This window comes from Rhamphochromis sp. 'chilingali', assembly GCF_963969265.1.
Source record: "Rhamphochromis sp. 'chilingali' genome assembly, chromosome: 13".
In the NCBI taxonomy this organism is placed as follows: Eukaryota; Metazoa; Chordata; class Actinopteri; order Cichliformes; family Cichlidae; genus Rhamphochromis; species Rhamphochromis sp. 'chilingali'.
Window position 1 is genome coordinate 22,102,959 of NC_137940.1, and position 11,887 is coordinate 22,114,845.

Genomic DNA, 11,887 nt, shown 5'->3' on the forward strand with positions numbered 1-11,887 from the left:
AGAAATACTTCAGGTGTTTAAGAGACTGATGCTGCCACAGGGAGATGGTATACATTTTATGAAATGAATTTCACACTATGACGGATAACAATAGAACCTAACCTCAGCTTGGGGAGCAATGTGAGGCAGCTACATGAATGATCGCTTGTGCATTTAATATTTGTTGCTGTTTGATCAGTCAGTCCGATGTTAATATTTTACAGTCGCACAACTCTGTAATGGCAATTGTGCAGAAGGAGAGGAGAGGAGAGCAGAGGAGACCTTGGGCTGGTTATATATTCAGGAAGGAGCCTCGCTCTAATCCAGATACACTCCTGCTCTGTCCCCCATGTGTGCCCTGCCCTTAAGAAGACAAACAATGGATATCTTTCACTCTTCTCCAAATCACCTCTTTCAACACATTATCCTTCATCTACTCATTCTTGATCCTTTTCATGTACACCTGCATCTGTATATCTGCATGTACAGCAGAACCCGAAAAAGAGCATGCTCACATGAAAAAGATTTTATTTTTTAAAAAGGGTGAAGAAGGAGGAGAAAGGGCCTGGCTCACTTTCTGTTTGTGTAAGAGGGATTTTTAGTTAAGCCCAATTTAACAGTCAGTGAGTTTAAGCAAAGGTGCTCCACACTTTCTATTCTGCAGCATAAACACTCAATATATGCTAAGCCTCATTCTCTTGGTGTGCATAATGCTGCCTGGATCTCACCGAGCTCCTGTGGACCTGCACACATGGCCCCATCCTCCTCACTCCTTCTGCCAATAGCTGCCAAGGAAAATCAATATGTCAATACACATTGCAAATGTTGGGTCTTGACTTTGCAAGGTAATGTCCGCTTGTCTCTTCAATTTTGCTCTGTGCGCAAAAGGTAAAAAAAAATCTTCCTTCATTCTCCCACAGACATCGGGTGATGAAAAACACAAACACTGTGGGTATTCACTGTTGCTTCTTGGCCTCAAATATGACAGCAACCTTCTTTCTGTTCATCCTTCGCATACTCGGAGGTTGCAGTGCACAAAACTTGAGTTTTACTTTGCTTTTTTCTTTTCTTTTCTTTTTTCTAAAGCCTGACACCCACAGAGCTGGTGATCAGAAAGAGTGGGGAGCACATATTATCTATGCTTCTAGCTATCCATTAGCAGACTCCTCTCCCCTTCACTGCTCTTAGAAAAAAAATATATATAAAAAGACAAAGATTCAGGCTGATTTCAAATGGAAACCATAACCTTGAGCCTACAGTACTGTATCCAGGTTTCATCCCAAGGCCCAACAGTGTTTAAGCATGGTGCTAAAAGGAGTGGGAGGGAAATGCAGAGGAGGAGAACTGGGGCTCAGCACAGAGAGCCCAGAGACCCCCGTGTCTCAGAGAGATCGGTTCTACTCTGAAAACTCTATCTACACTTAATCCTGTCTCAGAGGGACACACACCCACACGGTGCCCATACAAATGTAAGCACAGAAACACACGTGCAGCTGAATAATTCATACACAGTCACACACAATGAGTGCATATTGCACATTATCACAGCTGCAGCTGCACGAGCACCCTATCCTCAGTGGTAGAGCTTGCACTGATGAGTTTAGAACAGCTAAATGAGAAATAATGGTATTTTTTCAGGCTTAAGACTACTTTCTTATTATGCACTAGTTCGAACACGCATATCACAGCCGAGCTGGCTAGGGGGCTGATGGCTTGCCAAAAGCACATGTTGAAAGGAGTCTTTTGCAAAACATACGAACCTTCTCCCAGTAGAGCTTTGCCCTACCTTAACATGTGAATATGCATGAGATTTCAAATTAGCCCCCCCCCCTTCTCCATTTCAAATAACATCCATGCTGGCTCTTCAGCTGTCACGTACTGTGCATGTATCTGAGAATAAACAGCAAACTTGTTTTCTTTTTAAATGTTCTATTATCAAGCACACAGAGCACTGATTTTACTTGCTTTTTTGTTTTTTTTAAGGACAGTTTCATGAATAAGGTCACTAGGGAGAGACCAAACAACCCTGTCAGACACAAGCAGTTTCTGAAGCCCATCAAGGTTGTGTTGTCTCCAGGGATGGTAAATCACACTCATTCTCACTGTCTTGTTGTGTTTTGATCCAGGCTTAGCTTTTTGGACGATCGCTGATTTTTGCTGTTAAAGGTGACTCATGAATAATGATATGTTTTCAAGTGAGGTAAATTAATTCTTTGGCATGATGTCAATAACAACACTCTGAATAAATACAGCATTGACACGTCTCCAATTTTTTCAGCAAATTGCCAGAAAGGAAACAGCTGTTGCTTTTGAAATGATTTCCAGCCACTCTGGAATGCACACAACAAATTGTAAGCACAGAAAGTATTCACACGGTGTAAGATGACAGCATGTGGAATCATATATTATTAGCCATTGGAGAGCAGAATAGTAGAAAAGAAAGTAGACAGAGCCATAATAAAGTGCAGTGCAAAAGTCTTTAGCCACCTCTCATTTCTTTGTGTTTTTCTTCCAAGGAGCCAGACTTTGATCTTGAGCAATAGTTGTCAAGGATTTCTGAATGTATTTAAAAGTTTGTCTTTGGACACTGGCTGTTTTTCCACTCAGTTTAATTCCAGTCCTTGCGCTTGACCATTTTCTGACGAACATTTTTATATTTTTCTATGACTTATTCCAGTAAAAAAAAGGGCACCTAAGTCTACGTCCACACTAATGCATTTTTGTTTGAAAACGCATCGTTTTCTCTCCGTTTTGGCCTCCAGTCCACACTGAGATGGCGTTTTCTCTCGAGGAAAACGCAGCGTTTTGAAAACGCTCTCGAAAACGCATACATTTGAAAACGGTGCTTTCGCGTCGCAATGTGAACGGCGAAAACTGAGACTTTTTAAAAACGATGACACATTTTAGTCATGTGATGCAGTCAAGTGACCAATTAAACTAAGATAGCGGAGGGCGTTATACAGCAGTTGTTTTGTTTGCTCTCAATTGTGAGATTAAAGATTAATATCAGTCTGTACATGCTCCAAACAGCTGTTCTTCAAATTCTTTAATTCTCACTTGCTTTTGCAACTTTGTACTTTTGTGTTACTCGCAGCAACAACTCCACCTCATTAATAGTCCATTTAAAAAACTCGGTGCGTTTCCTCCACGTTTTGTTGTGACGTTTCAAGAGCTGGAAAATAAATTAACTGCAGACAGAAATGAGGCAGGTTGAATCGTCTTACGTTTCATGCATGCGCAGGACTGGAATGTAAGCGTTTTTGGCCGTTTCAATGTGGACGCACAACTCTGTGAAAACGACTGAAAACGATAGTGTGGACGCAGAGCGTTTTCAGACGAAAATGCCGTTTTCAAATCTATCCGGGCTAGTGTGGATGTAGCCTAGCTCAAGGGATCTACGAGAAATGCCAAGATAACCAACACGTTCTCACTCCCAAAGCGTAACATTTTACGCTAGTTGACAAATCATCTGTATATTACGCTTCCGGGCACCCAACACATCCCTGTATTACAAGATTGAAAAAATGAGGAAACATGAGAACCATTTGCAATGAATCTACACATGTACATTCATTTACTTAAATTCCTTTGGAAAACAGTAACTCAGGTTAGGGATAAGGTTATGGTTTGGGCTGGAATAAATGGGTGGAAGGTGTATTACTGTGGGAGCGTCATTCTACTGGATTTCATCCATAACCCGGCACGTAGCATAAGATCTATCAGCTGAAAGCTTGGCATAAAGCTTGGTATGTGTGCAACATATTCTTAAAAGAGCTGAGGAAACTGGACAAGTGGAAGACAAAAGAACAAGTGGCACCGTGAAAAATTACCTTTATAGGTGAAGAGTATCCGAAAGTCTTGTTCTTAAGAAAAAATCCAGCAAAGACCTGACGTCTTTTGCTGGGGCAAAGACCTATGTTGGAGATCTTGTCAAACCTTGATGGAATTGTGAATGCAGAAATTTACCATCAGATTTTGATCCACCATGCAATCTAAAAACTGGCTGGTAATGACTTAACTTTTCAGCATGACAATGGTCCCAAACACACTGCCAATGCAGTAAAAGCATACCTAGATAGAAAAACACACAATGCACATACAATAATTTATGGATTGGTTTCACAAACCCTGGGCCACAGTGATAGAGAAGCGGTGTGGGATCATCTTGATAGAGAACAGAACAAAGAGAAGAGCTTCGAACGTCCTTCACGAAGCCAAGAGATCTATTCCTGAAGACTACTTAAAGAAATGACAAGAAAGCTTGTATAAGAGAGTTTAGACAGTGTTGAAGAATAAAGGTGGACAAATATTGACTTTCAAGCTCATTAGAATTGTGTAAACTCTGTTTTTACCTCATATTTACCTTTTTTCTCTCTTCTTGGCTCTCGGCGAAGGCGGTCGCACTTTTCTCTTCTCCTCCTTCCCCTTATCTTTCCTGCTTAGCCTCTTGTGTCCTTGTCTTGTCTCGTGTGTATTACTCTCCCTCGAACAGTCTCTCACTGTCATTCTCTAAAACCTAAAAGAGAATTATGGATTTGATCAACTGGTCTCTGAATGCTATTGACACCCTTTTCTCAACGAGAAGTCTGGGCTCGGGAGAGCCCGAGTGCCCTGGAGGGACTTTCCCTGCCGGATACACGATGGACGGGGGGCAGAACTGGAGGGTCATGTGCCTGGCGGGACTGTCGATCGAGGACGCTGAAGATATCTACCTATTCGGAACCATGATAACAGGGTTCTTGCTGATCGGAGCTGGCTTGGCCCTGGCTTATCGGAGAATTAAGAGAGCTGAACCAGCTGTTCAAACCCCCCCCCCCCCCCTCCAAGCCTGCCCGCTGGAATCGAAGCGATGGGACGAGGCGCGACCTCTCACAACGAACGCAGCATGGTTAACACCTTGGAGACGCTTACAGCTGCCACGAATACTCAAAATAACACCATTGAGCGTATGATGGGATACATCAAAGAGAGGCCTGCTCAAAATGAGACCCTTGAGCGAAAGTTGGATCACATCGCAGAAAGGCTCACTGCAGTTGTGGGGTCTCAGAATCAAAAGAATGACAACACCACGGAACAGAAGTTTGATACCATCATGGGGAGGCTCGCGGCTCTCCAACGGGAGATTGAGAGACCAGTGTCGGAGTGTTAAAGAACAGCTTTGAAATTCTCCTGAGCTGCTCGCATAAAAGAAAAATCAACGACATCAACATGTGGACACCACGGCACCAGCTGCACGGGCCCAAGGCTGGAGCCGAACAAAAATGTGGCGAATAAACTTTGAACTTGAACTTGATATTCTGTATTTCCATGTATGTTTGCACACATTTCAGTAAATCATTGCACCTTTTCCTGACTGACTCGAAACTTTTGCACAGCATTGAATTGTCTTGTGGTGTTTTTGTTGTCATTATCAGCGAATGACTGATTTCTGTGACCCTGATTAGTTTTTAGCTCTTGAGTGCAAAATGATTGTCCTAGCTAGCAGCTACATCTTACTGAAAAACAACAGAGAACCGCAAATCAGAAAAGATATATAAGAGTTGATGAAATACCGCCTGACACAAGGCTTGCGGGAGACACTAAAGAATATGGTAATGTGTGTTCATACCACAACAATAACAATATAGAGGCTAAAAACCACTGGCTGAAAATTGGATGAATGCACTGTGGGTTGGGGTTTGACGGCATTTCATAAATTCCAAATTCAGTATCAAATCCACTCATGACATCCAAATTGAATCTCCGAGTTCATCCTTTTTAAATAACTATATAAATATAATAAAAGCTCTCAGGATGTTCCATTCCCCAACATAAGCAATATTTATAATATGCATTTGTCAGAAATATTGAAACAAACTTCAGCTACATTGTAGCATCCCCAGGGGTTGTTCTGGCAGGGGGCATTTTGCCTGCTGACTTTATGTGCTGACTAAGAGTTCAGAAAGTATAGTGTATGGGATTTGTAATGTCGAAAGAGACAAACGCTCATGGCTTGTCCTGGGTGTTTTTTAAATGGCATATCTCTTCCTATAAAGCCATTGATTTGTCAATGACTTATATTGTGGCAGAGGTACGTGCACTACTTCTACTGCAGTTTCTCAGTAAAAGAAACCTTTATATGGCTTCATTCTTGGCACTGCAGTCACAATCAGGCAGGAGGCAGACTGCATCCAAACATATTGAAAGGATTCTTGTTATGTATGCTACACATTTTCCCGCATTCATGTATTTGGTCACGAGGGCTTTCTGCCGAGAGGGGTCTAGAGCACATTAAAAGTTGCTGCAGGGTATGTTTTAATCAAAAGCATTTTCCGCCCAATCAAAATCGAACCATTTTGTTTTGTTGTCTAAATTGACCATAATTAAAAGAAACTTTATATGTTCATAATAATAATAACTTCATAATCACTTCTGAACTAGAATCCATATCTCCTGGGTGTAAATCCTGTGTTTAACCCAGTCATCCTGTGCAGCCTGCTGCCTCTGCGGCCCTTCTGCCTCTGGTACACTTTTTCTACTAGCTCACCTGACTTCCTGAAGGCTTTCTGGCAGGAAGCCTTGAAGACAAGTTTCTCCCACCAGTGGCATATCTCGGGAGAAAAGTTTGTCAGCACAAATGGTATTTTCCTTTCATTTTAAGTCTAATTCATGTTATTAATTCAAATTACGCAGAACTGCTTTCCAAGTCAGACTTCATGATGCACCCCAGTAAGTAAAAATCCACAATTTCCTTTTGGCTCATATTTCTAAAAAGTAATTTTACACTATTTAATCAGAGATGTGTAAAATTGGTCTTTTCTTCGCTGGATTCCACTCACTGCTCTCAGGTAAAGACAAACTAATTAATCTGTAATCCATGACAGGCTGTATTTTATTGAGATGAAGTCACACACAGTGATTCTTCTCCACTCTGCCAATATCCACACCTTGAGTAAAGTATAATCTACAGGGAAACCGTGCTACAACAAAGAAACCAGCAAATATACAGTCGGCTTCCTGCCCTCTTCAGTTAAATGTGCTTGGTAATTCATCTTGTTGAATGTTGCTCATCTTTTATGTATATAGCTTTGCTGCGATGTGTATATTTTTGCTTTTTCTTCAGTGGCTCAGGGGATATCAGTGTTGCCTCTCAATAACAACACCCCTGTTCTAATTCACATGGTGATTTTTTGTTGTAGTTTTCTCTGAGTTCAGACTTCTATTTGAAGGATTGCTGTGAAATCTGCTACAGATAAATTAGCTAAATTAGCATGCTAGCATGCTAAACTAAAGCTAGTTCCAGGCTCAATCAACAGTATCCTGCATCAATCATGCACTCGTAGTCACTTCAATCTATTTGCTTGAAGTTTGTCTCCATTAGTCATAATTAATCTGTGGCTCCCTCCCAACACCTCCCTGTGGTTAGTGGCTCCACAGGGCGCTAATGCGCTAATGCATCTGCCACAGGCCACCAAATGCTTACCTGCTCCAGGAGGTAAGCATTTGGTGGCCGAGCCCAGTCTCTAATTTTCAGGCAAGGTTACCGAGCCTCAAACTTTTAGCTTTATTGGAAATTACTGAAAAATGTCCAAGCTTCTAAAATTGTGAGACTCTCCTCAGGGACAGTGTTTTGTGGACCAAACAAGACATGAAGCAGCTTCATTGTGGACTGCAATATAAAATCAATTTCATCACATATGAGACTGGCAGAAATTCTCTAAATAATCAGTCAATTAACAGACGTTTCACCCATCAATTGAAAATAGTTATTCATTTTTCACTAGCTACTCAAGGGAAGATGGCATACAGACAATCAATGAATCTTCTGTATTTCACTTAAGTATTTAAATTCTGAACAATCGTCTGATTTAACTTATTTATTCACCCATTATTTATTCAGCGAGTTACTGAACTAGCGGCAGCTCATCACTCACAAGAACACCTGGTTTTCATGAAACACTCGATTCTATCCAACTCACATCCAGCAAATTAAGTTTGTTAGCAGTGTTCAAACAAGGAAAATGAAGTGATGATTTAGGTGTTTCAGTTGCTATTTGTCAGCTGACACGAAACAAAAAAATAAGACCATTAATGCCGCGTCAACAGACAGTGCAGATGGGAAATACATTAGATTGTGCTCATGTATATCCAATGGAAACATAAAAGGAACAACTGAGTGCCCTTCATAACAATAGACAGTTTACAATGGCCCAGGGGGATGGTGACACAACAGGGGAGAGAAGACACAAGTGTCTTGATTAGTAATACTAATTATCATCAGACCGTTAGCAAAGACGAGAGAGCATTAAGTTAAATGGCCTGCTCCAAATTCTCTTTGTTTCAGCAACATAAATAGCTCGACGACAAATCAGATCTTCATCTTTTTCTCATTCTCTCTCTCCCACTCCCCACTTTAGCTCCCTTTGAGGAGAACAAAATGAGTCAAAATCTTGTTCGTTACAATCAAATCAGACAACATTAAATTGTTCGCCTATTAAATCAGCCCTTTATCAGACAAGATATTTTCAGTACATAATTCACAAAATGAAAACCAAGTTCACACAAACTCAGGTCTCTGCAGACCAGGGAATGGACTCCAGCTCTGCTGCCACACTTAGATGATAATTATAGTATATATTGTCACAGTGGATGCATCCTGACAAAACACAAACACACCATATGCAGATTGGCCAGTTTAACAGGCTGAGGATAAATCAACATTTAGTGTGCAGCAACGCTGGAGAAATATTTATCCTGGAGGACAAATGATGTGTGTGACAAAGCAGCCATATTGGGCGAAGTAAATAAGGCAGATTAACCGTTCTGTTGTTCTGGTGATGTTGTGTTCCCAGACATGTTCTAGTAGGACAGATGGAGGCAGTGAGACATACAACCCTCATTGTTATCACAGACTGGGCAAAGCTGCATTAGAATTAATTAAACAAAAAGAAACTCAGCATGAGGAGGGCTTCATTACTTATCATGCAAGGACCTAAAATGAGAATTAAAAGATCAAAGTTATTACAGTTAAGATGCAGAGAGAGTAGAGTATTCACAATTAATAGGTTTTTTTTGCTACTGCTGTATATTTGACCTTATGTGTCAATACAAGATAGCCTGTACAGCTGTCACCACCTTGGTATTTTGGAGCCAGAATAAGGGATGTATTTGGATGAGAGGGAGAACTCAGCCATGGAGGGGCCACAAGCCAGTCCTTCTAGTGCCCAAACCACCAGATAAATGGGCAGGGTTGTGTTCAAAAAGCGCATCCGGCATAAAACCTTTGCCAAATCAAACATGCGGATCATCAAGAATGAGATTTCCATACCAGATCGGTTAGGGCCTGGGTTAACAACGACTGCCTCCGGTGCTGTTGGCCAACAGGGTGGCAGTGGAGACTGTTGGCTGAAGACAAAGGAGGAGGACAGGGGGAAGGCATGTCCAGAGGCAGCAAGAAAGAAGGAAAGGAAGAAGTGCTTTGACTAGTAAAGGGAGAGAGCTGCCTGATAAGACAGAGAGAAAGAAGGAAAATAGATATATTGCGTGCTCAGGAGACCTTGTGGAAGGGAAGCAAGGCCAGGAGTACTGGGTGTGGATTCAAGCTGTTCTACCATGGTGTAGCTAGAAGGGGCAATCCTGAAGAAAAAGTATGTAACAGTAACAGTTTTGTGGAGTTTAAGTGAGAATCAGACAGGATCATGAGCTTGAAGTGTTGAGTGTTATCCGTGTGTATGCCCCCACAGGTTGGATGTCAGTTAGAAGAGACAGTGATGATTGGAGTGGACGTCAATGGATGTGTAGGTAAAGGGACCAGAGATGATGAGGTGTTGGGTAGGTGTGGAGTTAAGGAGAAAAATGCAGACGGGCAGGTGATGGTTGATTGTGGATGATAATATCAAAGGGAGACATCACGTTGAGCGTTTTGGAGACCCTTAGAGAGGCAAAGTGGGGATGGCTCTGACATGGATGTTGATGATAGAGCTGCCAGGAAGACCCCAGGGCAGACACATGGATGTGATGAAGGAGGACATGCATAGGGTTGGTGTGACAGAAGAGGATGCCAGAGATAGGGTGAGATGCCGAAAGAGCCGAAAGAAAAAGGAGATTTGGATGAGAGGGTGGATACAAAGTTGCAGTTAAGCTAGCATGACACATTCACAGACTGCAAGGATGTATCACACAGCAAGAGATCTTCTAATTACCGCTAAATAATATATTATTGAGATACTAGAATTTGACTCATAAACGGTGGAGCAGGCTTATTAGATGGGGTGTTAATTAACCAAACGAGCCATATTACTTGCTTGATTATCGCCTTAAAAATGATGCATCATCACTAGCAACACAAACATGGTGAAGAGGTCCATTTCAGTTCATTCAGTGAGCCTAGATGAAAGCTAGAAAACTGCTACCTGTTTGTCAAAGCAGAGACGCCTGTAATGGTAACATTAAACATTCACAAGATTTAAACAGGTGTGTGTAAAACCATTCAACCCTATAGATTATATAAATCACCCCAGATTATTTAATGCAAGTAATGTTATAAATTAAATTACTAATGACTAATTGACTCTTTCCTCCTTTCTCCTGTTTTTTTTAGAGCTCTGCCACTGTTTGCTTTAATTCCACAATCCTACTGTGTCACAAAAAGGGTGCGAGTTGTTTTTTTCTCTCGCTCTTTTATTTCTGTCAGACAAGTCCGTCTCATATTGATGTCAATCCATTGGTAAGGTCTAGCCAGTCGAATGAAAGGTCAGAAGACAGACTCTGTATTCCTTTTCAGTAGCAACCAAAGCCACCCACATGTAATACTGTGCGCTGCATTATCAATCCTGATGAAAAGACACGAGGCAATCTTTCATCTCACCTGGGAAATGTCATCTCTTTCAGCGGGACCTTGCCTGTGCTGAAGTTTGTTTGTCATTTCTGTTTACTGATCGTCCGCTGAAAAGATATGTGTTTCCTTGAGGGATTATTCAAATTAACAGAGTTGAAAATGATCAAGTGGTATTTGCTTCTTTTTTAAATTCATGCTACATACCTTTGATTGGCTTGGGCTGAGCACACTGTGAGAAGGACTGATTAAAACATAATGCCCTTTCTAAGTGAATATCATATATTACCCATATGAAATAATGCACACGCGAGCTTTAGCAGCATTTACCTTCAAGCAAAGATCAGGCTGAGAGCCTGAGACACAGATCAGTGGAGGAGTCTCTGGGGAAAAGTAAGTCTCCCTCCTGCTCCCAATGATAATAACATCCATGGTTACAGAGTCGAGAATGCAAAGATATCACTTTCTTTCTTCTTTTAGGGTCTCTTACACACACACACACACACACGCATGCACGTGTATATCAATATATAGAAACATTGCAATTACCTTCATTATTACCATAAAAACAATCTCTGTGTATATTCACACACCAGAGGGACCTATCTAATCGAATCTATTTCCTTTGCAGATGATGGATTCACCTTCTGTCATGGTGGATGTTGTCACATTTCCATGCTGGTGGAAATATGGTTTTATTTCCCGGCTTATCTCGACTGCCTCTACCTCATCTGCTCCCTGTTCCGACAGCATCTCACACCCGTCTCTGCCTCTCTCTCTCTCTCTCTCTCTCTCTCTCTCTCTCTCTCTCTCTCTCTCTCTCTCTGAATCTCACTAACATTACCACCAGCAGCAAAAAATGATGGTAAGTGGCCATTTTGGACTTGGACAGCTGCTAACATGAAAGCAAAAGTGGCTTCAGTTTGGAGTGCTGGGCTCTATAACCTCTTCAACAGTTTTCCCCTAATAACCAGGATATCTCTTTCCTCTCACATAACCTCAATAGGAATGCATGAAAAGATGAATGTGGAACTCAGGTAATACATACAGGACACACAAACACACATGTGAGAACCATCTCTACTGGTTTTGCTC